Source organism: Desmodus rotundus, chromosome 9 (assembly GCF_022682495.2).
Source record: "Desmodus rotundus isolate HL8 chromosome 9, HLdesRot8A.1, whole genome shotgun sequence".
Taxonomy (NCBI): domain Eukaryota; kingdom Metazoa; phylum Chordata; class Mammalia; order Chiroptera; family Phyllostomidae; genus Desmodus; species Desmodus rotundus.
In genome coordinates, this window is record NC_071395.1 from 69836800 (window position 1) to 69850764 (window position 13965).

Sequence of the window (13965 nt, forward strand, 5' to 3'; positions counted from 1 at the left end):
TTGTGTGTTCCCTGCATTAACTTCATTCCTAGGAAGTTGAAATTTCTTCTTATTGTGAGTGAAATTTAATTATGTTTTTAAATTGGTTATTTATGATATGATTCCAAAAGGATGTTAATAAATAGTCATGTTCTGGCTTTAGTGGGAATTCCTCTAGGCTTTCCTCATAGCTCTGACTCTGGCTGTTGGTTGTAGATAGCATGTACATTTTCTATTTAGCATTTTAATACCCCTTTAAGCGTGTTTTTCTGTGTCCTCATGGAGAGTATAAGATTAGGCTACTCCTAATACCAAGAAGAGGCACTTTTGAAGCCATAAATGGGTTGGAATTTTATCAAATGCTGCCTGGTTAGCATCTCTCAAGATAACCATAGTTTTTAACTTTTGAAATATTAATATGATTAATGATATTATAGATTTTCCAGGAGGGCAGAATGTTGAAATCAGTGAAAGTTCGGTGTAAAGAGTATAGGGCAGAGTGTCTGGAAACCTGGATTCTAGTTCTGGTTTGAGTCTTGATTATAAATGGGACCTCGGACAGGCCAGCGCACTTCATCCTTCCCTTTAACAGTCTCCTGCACCCCCATTTCCTTACCATGAAACAGGCATGGGTATCCTTTCCCTCCTTTCTTACCAGTCAGTTGGAGGGGTAAGGGTGAATGCATAGTTCCTTCTTCTACATTTATTGAAATGTTTTCCCTTCTGTAAAAGGACCATGAAAAAAGTGTCAAATGATGGGGTATCACTATCATCAGCCAAGAATTCCTTTGTTCATTCACTCATTCATACAACAAATGTTTACTGAGCGCCTGCAATGTGCTGGGCGTGGTTCCTGACCCTGGGAATACAGTAGCAAACAGGATGGACCCATTCCCTTCAGTGGGGCTTATGCTCCGATGAACATACGCACACTTTCACACATGTCAGCTAAGCGACACACAATGTGAAGATAGGTGACTCGGGGGAGGGGTAGAGAGTGTGGCAGGTTGAGGGGAAGCGTACTTTCAGTGGGGTGGCCAGGGAAGACCTCTGTGACGTGACATTTGAGCAGAGAACTAAGTGAAGAGAGGGAATGAGCAGCTATATAGAGATCCGGGGGAAGGACACTCCAGGGAGAGGGACAACAAGTGCAAAGTCCCTGCGGAATGGCAGCGAGGCCATGTAGCTGGAGTTGGGGAGCAGGCAGGAAGAGAGGGAAAGGACTTGAGGTCTGAAAGGTCGAGGAGGGTCAGACAAGGCAGGATGCTGTGGGCTTTTGTGGGGACTATATTATTATTAAGTGGGAAGGGAAACCACTGGGGGGCGGGCAGTGAGCTGTGAGTGACAGGTGTCCTACCTGGATCACCAATGCCTGTGGAGAATGGATGGAAGAGGGCTGCGAGTTGAGGCAGACAGACGGAAGGGACCGTGGCTCAGACTGGAACGATGCAGCGGAGGTGGTGCGAAGTATCAGATTCGGGGTCTGGTTTGAAGGGGGTGCTGACAGGATCTGCTGATGATTGCGAGTCTCATCTTAGAGACAGCTCCTTGGCTTTTCCTGTGAGAAGAAAACGTGTGGGCCCCCTCCTGGAGCCAGGGGAAATCTGGCCTGCGTTTCCACAGCACCACTGTGCTGAGTCAGAGGGACTCAGAGGACCCCCAGCAACTCTTCCACCCTCTGGCTGGGCAGAGAGATGAAAATAATGTTGGGGTTTGGATGTCCTCGGGAGGAATTCTGTTCTGGGACCCAGCCCAGAAACCCACTCTGGGGTTGACCTGGTCCTCGGAAGAAGGAGCTGCCCACACACCCCAGCCTCCCCGCGGGTCACCGGCGCTTTGTTCCGAAAGGAAGATGAGCGAGTTGGCCCCATGCCACCTCATTACAGTCGGCATTAGTCATGGGACACTTCTCCATGGGTGACATCGTGATTAATTAATGAAACACAGACAACATTTGGTAGGCATTTGCTTTAATTCGGGGTGTCTAGTCCTTAAGACAGCCCTTTGTTCTGTTGCAGCCTGAACCCGCCCTCCTGCTCCAGTGGGGCCACATTGCTAATTTATGTCCTTCCTCTTTAAACTCTCCTCCTGACTCTGAATGGGAAAAAGTATCATCTCTCCCTAAATATGACAGCTTCAAGTCTTCCCCACTGTTTTCTGCTCAGTGTTCCTTCCTTTGATCTGCTGAAAATTTAATTTCCTCTCCAGAGCTTAGGCATCCAGCTTTGAGCAATGCACCCCCACCCCCACCTTTGGCCAGCAGGCACCCCATCAACATGCCCCCCAATTCTGAAGCCTGGGTATGTCCACACTACATCCTGTGTGCTCCCTGGGCACAGAGCTCAGGGGGAGGTGCCAGAGCAGTGGGTGGAGAGAAAAGAAAAAGAAGGCATTGTGCCTGCCGTGCTAGCTCATTTCCCTCCACGTGGAGACAGGAAAGCATGTTAAAAATAATATTAAAAGGTGAAATCGGAAACACAAACAAATGTAAACCAGCAGAGCGTGTTGGGCATTCATAGCTGCTCCCTACCCTTACTAGTTTAGGAGAACTCTCTGGCCAGCTCTGTCCCTGGCCTTGGTTATGTAGAGCCAGTCCGAGAACGGGCAGAGGGAGAACTCTGGAGAAGCCTGGAGGGCTGCTCTTGAAGACCTCTGTGAGGGTCTGTCTCCTGTCTGTCTGTGGAGGAGGGATGCCTATAGGGAAGAAAGACCCAAGCATGGGGTGGTAGGCGTGGGAGGAATTTAAAGACTTTTGGAGAAATGGAGGAAGGAGATTTGGGCAGCAGCTACCTGGGAGTCAGATGTAAAGGGAGGATAAGATTTTTAAGTTCTGTTTTGTGTTATGAGTGAAGGTCCCCCATCTCACTCCTTTTTAAAGAAACTTAAGTTAAAAATCAAATTGCTTTTGAAGCAAGTTTTGGTTACCTGAGTGATGTCTCTTTAAATGTGATACCATGCGGAGACTGAGCCACAGTGGGGTAGACAAAGCCGTGGATGATGACTGGCAGCTACATGTGTATACATGTGTGTGTGCACGCACATGCATGTCACACAGGGCGGGCTGGGGTTGAAGGGCAGGAATTCAGAATTGCCGGGTTGCATGGTAACTAACCTTTTCAGGAACTGCCAGATTAGTTTCCAAAGTTGCTTTGCAGTTTTTTACACTCCCGCCTGTACGAGGGTCTAATTTCTCCACATCCTTGCCAATTCGTTATTGCCCATTTCTCTGATTCTGGCCAGCCTAGAGGGTGTGAAGTGGTGTCTCACTGTAGTTTTAATTTCCATTTCCCTGAAGGCTAATGATGTTGAACATCTTTTTATGTGTTTACTGACTGTTCTTATATTTTCTTTGGAGAAAGATCTTATCAGAGCCTTGCCCATTTAGAAAAATTGGGTTAAATAATGTTTCTTCTTTTTAATACTCACCTGAGGATATGCTTATTGCTTTTAGAGAGAAAAGAAGGAGGTGGGGGAGAGTGGGAGGGAGGGAGCAAAAGGAACATGCCTTCCCCGCTGATGGCAGGTGTATGGACGGCACTCCAACCAACTGAGCCACCTGCCCAGGGCAACAGGTGTATTTTCATTGTAGAGTTGTAAGTGTTCCTTATATATTTCAGGAAAAAGTTCTTTATCAGATATGTGATTTGCAAAACTTTCCTTACATGCTGTGGGTTCTCTCTTCCACTTTCTTGATGGTGTCTTTTGAAGCACAAACGTTTTAATTTGGATGTCTATTTTTTGTCACTTGTGCTTTTGTTGTCATACCTAAGAAACCATCACCTAATCCATGAAGACGTATACCTCTGTTTTCTTCTATGAGTTGTATAGTTTTAGCTCTTATGTTTAGAACTTAGAACTGTTTTGAGTTAATTTTTGTAACTGGTGTGAGAAAGGAGGCCAGCTTTACTCTTTGTGTATGGTCATCTGCTGTCCTAGCACCACTGGTTAAAAAGGCCGCTCCTTCCCTACCCTTGGCACCCTTGTCATCAGGGTTCTTTAACCGTGTTATTTATTTAAGTGAGTGGGTGTGGAAATGTCTTCTCCTCTGTGTCTACTGACCCACAGGGAGTCATCAAATCAATCAAGGATCAGTTCTATTAAAAGATGCTTTTGTTTGAAATTTTAAACAAGATTTCAATGAAAACTTTCACTGAAAATGAAACTAGGCAATGAACAATGCTGTTGAATAAATATAAGTAATGAAACACTGACTTTTATATTCTGGCCCAGATAAGGGTGAGCAGGGGAGGCAGTTGGCCTCAGCATGCTCTGGAATTCAACGGTTTTGGATTGAAAAATCATAGCTGAGTGCACCAAGTGTGGGAGCCTGGACTGTGGGTCTGTGTGCACAGGGCCCCCAGGTCCCACTCTCCTCACCCCGCAGTGGTTCCTTAGCAGGAGGAGGTCAGTGCAGGGACAGCGTCATTTGTGGGACAGACAAGTTGTTTCTTGGCCTTGGTGTAGGAAGGGGATTAGGGAATTGTTTCCTCTAGAAGCCTCCACCGCAGAATGGAATTCTGGAGCACAGGGCGGCCTCTGCCTCCCACGTGTGGGCTGGGTGGGGGAGCCGCCCCGGAACCTCCGGTGTGGGCCAGGAGGATGCATGCACGGCCTCATGTGTGATTTGGAGCCCCAGTCCAGGCAGGATCATGTGCTGGACTCCCTGGCCTGGATCCCTGGAAGTGGGACCTGGGGCCCCTGCCGGCCCTGCTGCTCCCAGGAGTCCACCCAAGCTGAACACTGAGAGCAGGGGATTAGCTAAGCCCCAGATGTTTAGGACTCTGACTCAGTGTTTGCCTGTGCTCTGTTGAGAGCTCTTGTGGCCCCAGAGGTGGTTCTGGAATTGACTCAGATCTTTGTGTGGTTCTGGTGTTTAATCAGCATTTCCAGGGAGAGGCTCAGGGTTCCAGGATTTACTCAGAGCTTTCTGCCCAGGTCCGTTCAACCTGGGTTGTTAGAACTTGCCCTGTCTTAGGGGCTTAGAGGGATGCAGACAGGGGCTCATGTCTTAAGAGGGGAATCCACTCAGAGCTCTGGCTTAAGGGCTTTCTCTCCATAAGTCCAGCGTTTCCCCGGTTCAGGTTAGTGTCTTTAAAATTAAAGTTCTCCAGTAAGGTCCTGTAGTCCTGAGTGTGCTACTCCATGAGTGTACAGCTGAAATTCTTTCAGGGAAGCTGAGTGGGGCTGTTGATGACGAGATTTCTGGAGCAAAGAAAGAGTAACCATTCCATGTGTTATACCAAGCCCAGGTCTCTGCACCACAGAGCCAGTCAGCAAAGCCCCAGCCCCTGCCCTATTAGCCTCAAGCCGACCCAGCTTCACACTGAAGGCTGTGCAAAAAAGTGGGAGGGCTACTCAGTGGCCCCTGGAAGCCGGGAGTCCCCCGATGTAAGCTGGAGCTGGGTGCCGGAAGAGCTTACAGAGGCACTATTGGCTTCTTCTTGGGTTTCCCCGAGTCCCTGCTTATGAATTAACCTGAGCATTCAGAGCAGAGCCAGTACCCACAGTCACAGAATGTTGGATCACTTCTCGTGGGTGGTGGTGACAGATGCAGAAGTCAGGGGTCAGGAAGGCCACTAAGATTGAAGGAATTATGTGCCACAGGAAACAGGCAGCACCTGCCAATCATGGGTACCGTGTGCCCAGCTGGAAATACGCAATCTCCCTCTCTTGTAACATTGGTAATTGATTCAGATTGAAAACAATAGCAAACAGGGCAGTCTGCTGGCCAAAACCTAGCAGCAGTGGCCTAGATCCAGCCTGCCGGCTATACCACACAGACGGCCAATCCAGTCGGCAGCCAGCACTCACATCCAGTTTCTAGATTCCCAGCTCCGGGTCTGTGTGCAGTTAAGCAGGACTCTCCAACTGAGGAAGCAGAGACCCAGTGAGGTTCAGGAAACTCACCTGGCTTAGTAAGGGGCAGAGCTGGGATTTGAACCCAGGACCAGCAGGCTCTATCCACTCTGTGGGCACTCGGGGCTGCTGGGTCCTACAGTGCATGCCCTTCCTTCAGCTGGGATTGGCTTCTGACTCTCAAACTAGTGCTGTTGCTGGGCCAGCAAGCAGCTTCCCTGACTTCTGTGGACTTCTCAGGAAAAGGAGGGAATTGCGAGGGTGTGTGCTCGCATGTGTGCACGTGTGCATGTGTAGTTCTCCCTCTTCTCCCTTACACTCATTCATTATTCATGGCTTTCCTCCCTGACAACTCCGAGGAATTCCCCAGAAGGAAAGCGCTGGAGCAAATACTTTTCTGTCTGATGATCTGCTTCCCCTTTGCAAGAAAAGCCCACTTAACCCGTGCCCTCCCTGGAGCTACTGAGTCTGTCCTTGCTGGTGAGTTGGTGTCCAGGGAAAACAAGTAGTGTTGCCAGCTCAGCCCCTGCTGAGGGCCCTCTGGGGATTAAGGGGCTGCTGGACGTGGCACACCAGGTCACGAGCTGGCAGCATCCACAGGGGTCGGACCCTGGGAACTCATGGAGTCCACCTTGTCCAGTTCCCTCTGGCTCCATGATAGGCATTAGAAATGGGGCGGGGGGGGGGGGGGAAGTGTTACTAAACAAAACAGGGTGGAGGGCTTCTAAAACATTTACTAGCTAAATATTTTCTGGATGTTTTCCTAGTCCTTTAAGCCTGATCCAGAGGAAGGCAAAACGGACTTCTCTAACTGATCCGCAGTTCCCACCCTCACCTGACCTCTTGAACCCTAGCCCCATTCCCAGCACCACCCTGGCCCCAGCCACCCCCACTTCAGCTTGTACCTGTTTACTCCCCTCTTTCATCCTATTGGGAAAGAAAGACAATCTCCTCGCTTCCCTGTTTTTAATCTTCTTATACTTGCAGTTGTGTAATCTGTCTTTTTTCTAAACTTAATGTGTACTGAATTGCTTTCTTCGTCAGTAAGTGTATCTAAAGCATTATCTTTAGTGTTTGCTACTAGTTCATTGTTTAGGTGAGCTATTTATTATTTAAATCCTCTAGTGATGGATAGTGAGGTTGCTTCCTTATTGTTTCTGTTTTATTTTGCTATTATTGAAATCACTGAAGCTGACATTCCCTATGATGGCATCTTTATTTTTTTTAAAGATCTTCTTTATTTAATTTTGGAGAGAGGGGGAGAGAGGGAGAGGGAAAGAAATATTGATCGCCTCTTGTATGCCCCCAACCGGGGACCTGGCCTGCAGCCCAAGCATGTGCTCTGACCAGGGATCAAACCCACGACCTTTCAGTTTGCAGGATGACTCCCAGTCCATTGAGCCACACCAGCCAGAACCCAGTGATGGCATCTTTCTACGCTGAGATTAACCTGGCAAGAACAGTGATGCACCAACATAGCCCTTAAGAATTGTACAGCACCTGTTGCCTCATTTGCTGGCCTAGACTGGGATATGCAGGCCTGAAGGGAGTTCTTAATGAGGCCTATGGCCTCCTGCAGATAGTGCTGGGGGAGCTAGTGAGAGGGAGGCCCATCTCTGCCAGCAGCAGTTCAGCCCTTGTGTGGGGCGCTTTGGCTCCCTGGGCTCTCTGCTTTGGGATTTGGTAAGGCACCAGTGTGGAGGCTGTAATTCCTTTAGGACTTTGCTTGTGGGTCTCACTTACGACTTGTGTGTGTGAGCCAAGTCTGGCAGTGGAGTGAGGGCCCATCTGCCCTGGACCATCCATTTTCTTGTCCACCTTTGGACTGGCCTTTCCTTGTCGAAGGCTTGTGCAAGGCCACGCCACAAGGGGCTGGTCAGAGCCGGGAGCCGTGTAGGGAGCCCTCTCAGACACAGTAAGGGCTCTGTTTCCTCCTCCACCTCGCCAGGGGCCTCCATTCACTGCAAGGAGAGTCACGCATTCCCCCTTGAGATAAGAATAGAGCCCAACTGTGCCCCAGGACAGAGTCCAGCTTCTTTAGCTGGCCCTCCGAGACCTGGCAAGGGCCCCCAGATGGTACTGGCATGAGTGGGCTCTGGCGGCCTGCCCCGCTGGCCCCTTGTGCATTGTGTGGCCAGGACACTGGGTACAGTGTGCATGAGTGGACACTCCTCCCCCGCCCCCTCCCCACAACTGTCTTTAAGCTCTGCTAAGGATGGAGGGGCTTGGCCTGGAATCAGCTGCCTCAGGGCTCTGCCATGCCCCTTCCCTTCCCTGGGGACTTGGACTGACACTCCCAGCCTTGAGAACTCCCAGGAGTAGCCAGGCCCGTCCGTTCCTGGAAGGGTGAATAGAGCCTTTGCTTGGAGTGGGGAGCAAGCTGTAGGAGAGGGCCAGCAGCTGGGCATTGAAGGCAGCAGTCCGGGGACCCCCTAGCCTCATTAGGCAACCCCAAGGGACAGGAAACAGGAACCAGCAGGGACCACAGATTGTGTAAGGGATGAACTGGGTCTGGGCTTCCAGTGAAGCCCCGCCTATGTCTGAGGATAGAGGTGGAAGCCTTACTAGACTTCTACAGCAGGACTGCACCAGGTGCTATGCACAGGCCAGGGAGCAAGTGGGTTCTGGACCAGCTGCTGGGAAGTTACTTTTCAGGTCCCACCGCTAGACCTGCTCAGTCAGAGACCAGGAGTTTCCCCAGCCGGCAAGCTGCGTTTAAAGCTCTCCCACCACCCCCCGCAGGAATTCCGCAGCATTGCATTCCAAAGTGTGTTTCCTGGTCTGACAGGTGACTCGAGTGTTGAGGGCCTGAGGGCCTGAGGGCCGCAGACTACCTGGAGGGCACGTGCCCCATCTAAAGGCACTCAAATAAAAAGAGATAAAAATATTTACTTGTTTGAACATGGAGTGTCCCATTCAGCTTTAAAAAAATAAAGATCTGGCTGAGTGGGTCAGTTGGTTGGAGCATTATCCTGTGCACCAAAAGGTTGCGGACTCCATCCCTGGTCAGGGCATACACCTAAGTTGCAGGTTTGATCCTCAGTTGCGGGGTGTACAGGAGGCAATCAATCCATGTTTCTCATATCCACGTTCTCTTTCTTTCAAATTAATAAACAAACATATTCTTGGGCGAGGATTTCAATAAATAAGTAAATAGATAGATAAATAAATTCAACCTGCACATGTTCACATGTTTCAGTTGATTCTACAACTGTGTAAGGTCATGTTTTGGGTGTGGGGTGGAAAAACACAAGACTCGTGGTGGTAAATGATGTTTTGGTGCAGTGGAGATGTGACTGGGAGCCTGGGGGCTTCCTACACTCCCTTCTGGGGCTCTTCACCAAACCCAAAATCATCAGCCCTGAGGTAGGCCGAGGGGCTGCCCCGTCTGGCGGGAGCTCCTGGTGGGCCAGGCCCAGCTGGCTCGTGCCAAGTCTGAGAAAAGGAGTGTGTTTTTTGAAGAGGGCCACTAAAGTGCTTTGAGTGAAGGATATCAGGGTCCTTGTCTCAACATGCAGGCGCCTGGAGGAAGGCAAAGGCCTGGGTTTCTAAGATGCTGGCTCAGGCAGTAGCCTCTTTTCCAAGGAGAAAATACTGTTTGCAAGTCTGCAGTGGACAGACAGGGTGAATGAGAACACAGGGGCCGGCTGGTTTGGAGGCTTCCAGAGTGTCTGAAGCACCGTCCTGTGCAGGGGCTGCGGGCGGTGAGGGGGGCAGTACCACCTGTGTTTACGAATGAGCAAGCACTCTTTCCATTAGGACATATTGCTGATGAGTCAGTTGTGTCTTCTGACGTCTCTCGCCATCGTGCCCCCTCCGAGGGCAATGGTGCCGACAGCTTTGCAGAGTGAGGCCATGCCAGGTGCTTGACAACTAGCTGGCGTGGTCAGCCTCTCAGCCCAGCCTGAAGCAGCTGCTGAGAACTGAGGCTGTTGCCACGTGCTTTCGGCGGCTTTGAGTCAGGGGCCACAGAGCTCCCGGCAGCCATGGGCCTACTACCTCCCAAACCTCCCCAAGACACTCAGGCTTTGTGGTTTCTGAGATGACTGTGTTGTGCTCGGCAGAGGGTTGCTGAGTTCTTTGCTGCGGTACCCATGGCTCCCAGAAATCTTCTTAGCTTCTGAGACTTTGTTGGGAGGAATAGGTTGGAGAAGCATATGAGAGGTTTATGAGGAATAACTAATGATCTCAGTGGTATAAGGTTAGATCTTCAACACCTCCGTACCTATATTTATAATACTTTCTTAACCAATAAGTGGGCCTGTGACCCCATAGGAGTATAGAATATTTTAACATAGCGTTGATTCAGAAATATTTAATAATAATAATAGATAGCATTAATTACATAGCTTTTACCATATTTCAGGCACCATTCTAAATGCTCTTTTTTTCTTTAATCCTCACCCAAGGACATGCTTATTGATTTTAGAGGGTGGGGGGAGGTAGAGAGAGAGGGAAAGAAACATCAATGTGAGAAACATCAATTGGTTGCCTCTTGCATGTGCCCTGACCAGGGACTGAACCTACAACCCAGGCTTGTGCTCTGACTAGGAATCAAACCCATGACCCTTGGGTCTATGGGATGATGCTCCAACCAACTGAGCCACACTGGCCAGGGCTCGAAACACTCTTTTAATCCTCACAGCAAGCCTAGATATTGCCAGGCCCATTTGACATTTGGGGAAACTGAGTCACAGACAAGTTAAATCATTTCTTCAGTGTCACCCAGCCAGTGACAGGGTTTGTACCCAGGCCATCGCTCTCCAGAGCCCATGTACTAAACCATTACACACTCCCTCCTTCTGTCCCCCACCCCATAGCAGGGAGTGGAGGGACCGCAGCCTTGCAGCTCTGTCACTACCCCATCCTAAGTGCACTTGCACACCCAGTTTGAATAACTAGGTGCTTCCCCAGCCTGGGGTCCCAGCAGGCCTTTGACTTCATGTGGCTGTTGTAAAGGGGAAGAAAGGATGAGAACGGAAAGAGTCAGAAGGAGGCCCCATAGCCCCCTCTCTCTACCTGCCTTCTTCCTCCTCTCCCAGCTTGTCAGGGCACTGTCTGCTTCCATCCTCCTCCTCCACGTCTCCTCCGCCCAACCTGAGTCAGTAATGCTGCGCTCTTCTAGCTACTAGAAACTACAACTCAGCACTTTGGCTGGAAGCTGCCTACAGAATGTCCTTACGCTTTGCCTGGTCACTATCCCAGAGTACCTGCTGGTTTTAGGACCCTCTCAGCTACCTGTCCTGTTCCATCCTGCAGACCTAGCACCTTCTTGGGAAGTGCCAACCATAGCACTGAGTGGGCCAGGCAGCACCATCTCCTCTTATTGGGGCACCTCTGTGAAGCTGTTGGGGTGTGGTGGGCACAGAGCAGCTTTGCTGAGAATCATGCTTATGTTTTGAAGAACAGACCTCCCACTTGTGGTCTGGGGTTGAGTCCTGGTCTAGCCAAATCACTGGGGTATACACAGTGCTAGAAAGGGAAGGAAAAACGATAGTGCCTCACCTTCTCAAGTCCCCACAGCTGTAGGGGGAGATGAGCCTGGAAGAGTTTATGGTGGGGCCGAGGGAGAGGGACAGCAGCTGGAGCAGTTCCTGATGGCTATTCCTCTTTATGGGTGGCTGTGTCATCCCCAGGGACCTGGGGTCACCACTGGTCCAGCTGGTTCACAGCTGGATGTGGAGTGGGAAGAGATGGAGAGTACAGAGGCCACGAGAATGTGGCCCACATTCAGGGGTGAACACCAAAGGCCAGCCTTGACTTTCTCCAAACAGAAAGAGCCTTTGTGCTCGGCTCACTGGTAGTCCCTCAGTGGTCAGTGCTGATAAAAGAGCTCCAAGTTGTTGTCAGAGGTGTGAGCTGCCGCACTAGCTTGGCCTCCTAGGTGCCGAACCAGCCGAGATGTGACATCCTGCCCTGCTCATCCTCTCCCCACAGGCTGTCATGGCCCTGGGAGTGAGTTTAGCCAGGCAGGAAGATCAAAACCTGCCCGACAGAGGTGCTCCCATCAAAGGAGGCGACACTGCCCGGCCTCTCAGTGCTGTGGTTGGCACTTCCCAAGAAGGTGCTAGGTCTGCCGCATGGAACAGGACAGGTAGCTGAGCAGGCCCTAAAACAGTAGGTGCTCTGGGATAGTGATCAGGTGATGTGAAAGGACATTGTGTGGGCAGCCTCCAGGCAGAAAACACTGAGTTGTGGTTTCTGGTAGCTGAGACCAGAGCAGTGTTACTGACCCAGGTTGGGGTGGTGATTCGGGGGATGGAGACAAAGTAGGGGGAAGGAAGTAGGCGGGGCCCTTGACCAAAAATCAGACCCTCTATGGTGGGGTGGGGTGCACACAGCACTTTGTTCCACTGTGTTTTGTGTTCTCATTTTGATTGGCATGCTCGCAGGAACGTGCTTGGTGAGTTTCTGCTCACTCACAGCCCTTCTAGAATTAGCTGTCTTAACTTCTCCCTGAAAAGATGTAAGCTTTATGAGAGTATGGAGCACCTATGGTGCACATTCAATAACTGGTTGATGAAGTTGATGAATGAATGAATGAATGAATGAATGGCAGAAGAGAGGAAGTGAATGGATGAGCTAGAAAGATCTTCAACTGTGACTTGAAGCAATTGTAACATCCTGAACTATTGAAAATTACCATCCTTCTCCCTAAACTCCCATGCCCTGCCCCCAAACTCTGGATTCCCCTAACCTTGCTCTACTTTTTCCCTCCTTTTAATATTCTCTGTGGTTTACTTATGTATTGTTTTTCTTTTCTGCTTTCTCCCCACCCTCAACCCCCATTCTGGAATAAATGCTTGATGAAGGCAGGGTTTTTCCCCCTTTGGTTCCACTTATGAACATGCCCCAAATGTCTAGAAGCAGTGCCTGGCACTTGGTAGGTGCTCACTAAATATTGGTCAAATGAATGGATGAAAGCGAGTGCCCAGGAGGCACTCCCCTTGGGCCATCTGTCCCTGGGACAAGCGGTAGACATTGCCGTTTGATCACGTTGCCTGTTGGGCTCGTGTCCCAGGGGAGGGGAAGCTCTGCGTCTCCTGGGTGGTGCTCACACTGTCTGGCCGCCTGCACTTGGCCCTGCTTTGTCCTCGTGACTTACTGGTCACTGGAAGTAGGACCACACTGATGCTGCACCACGCTCAGACATACCAGGGCTTTCCCGACTGTAGCATGGGGCTGCGAGGGCCCTAGTGTAAGCTGGAGAGCCCACCAAGTAGGAGCATCAAAGACTGTTTGGAGCCTCTGGTAGGACTGCATTCTTGAATGCCTCCCTCCTACCCTTCCTTTGTCCACAACTCAGTGATTTTCATCCTGTTTGCTGTGAGGTGTGGAAAAATGGTTGAGCAATTGAGGGCAAATGGTTGAGCAAAGGTAAAATCCCTGTTTACTCAGCCTCTATCCTGTCTTGCAACTAGCACCCGATTCACAGACTGAACCTGGGGTAGTCATGGACGGCTCCATGCCCCGAGTGCTTCCCATTACTCTCAGGGTACAGTCCAGACCCAAAATCTCAGCCCCGTGTTGCACCCCAGCCCAGACCTCCAGTGGTCTCCCCTGTGAGAGCCTTAAGCTGTGGATCAGCAAGTCTAATCCTTGCTCACAGTTTTGCTTTTGACCTCCTGACTCATGTATCCAGTTGTTTACTTGACATCTGCATTCAACCTGTCCAACACGTCACACCTGGTCTCTCCTCCCAGGTCTGGGCCGCCCACAGCCTTTCCTACTCATGAATGGCAAGTCTGTCTTTCCCACTGCTTGGGTCAAAACCCTTGACTCTCCCTTTTCTTTCCCAACCTGTGTTCACTTTGTCAGGTAAGCATGTTGACACCTCTTTGTAAATAGATTTTTAAAAATCCAGCTTCTCACCCCCCACCCCTGCCATGGCCGTCACCTTGGTCTGAGCCACAGGAGCCATCATTGTGCCCGTGGGCTATTGCAGTCACTTTCTGACCATTTGGCCAGACTGCCATCTGTTGTTTTTACATAGCAGTTTGACCATGTCCCATTTCTCCTCAGAACATTCCAGTGGGCCCCTCTGATGGCCTGCGTAGACACTGAAGAAGCCTCATGGCAGCAGATGAGAAGCTATGTGAGCAGGACCCATTGTGGCCTTGACCTCAGGGT

The 13965-nt window shown here is 50.3% G+C and overlaps 1 protein-coding gene across 2 annotated transcripts in view; it reads left to right on the forward strand.

The window, feature by feature from the left end:
- The window catches only part of GAS7 (growth arrest specific 7), a 206138-nt gene that overhangs the window by 43355 nt on the left and 148818 nt on the right, over positions 1-13965 (forward strand). The gene's annotated exons all lie outside the window — the stretch shown is intronic.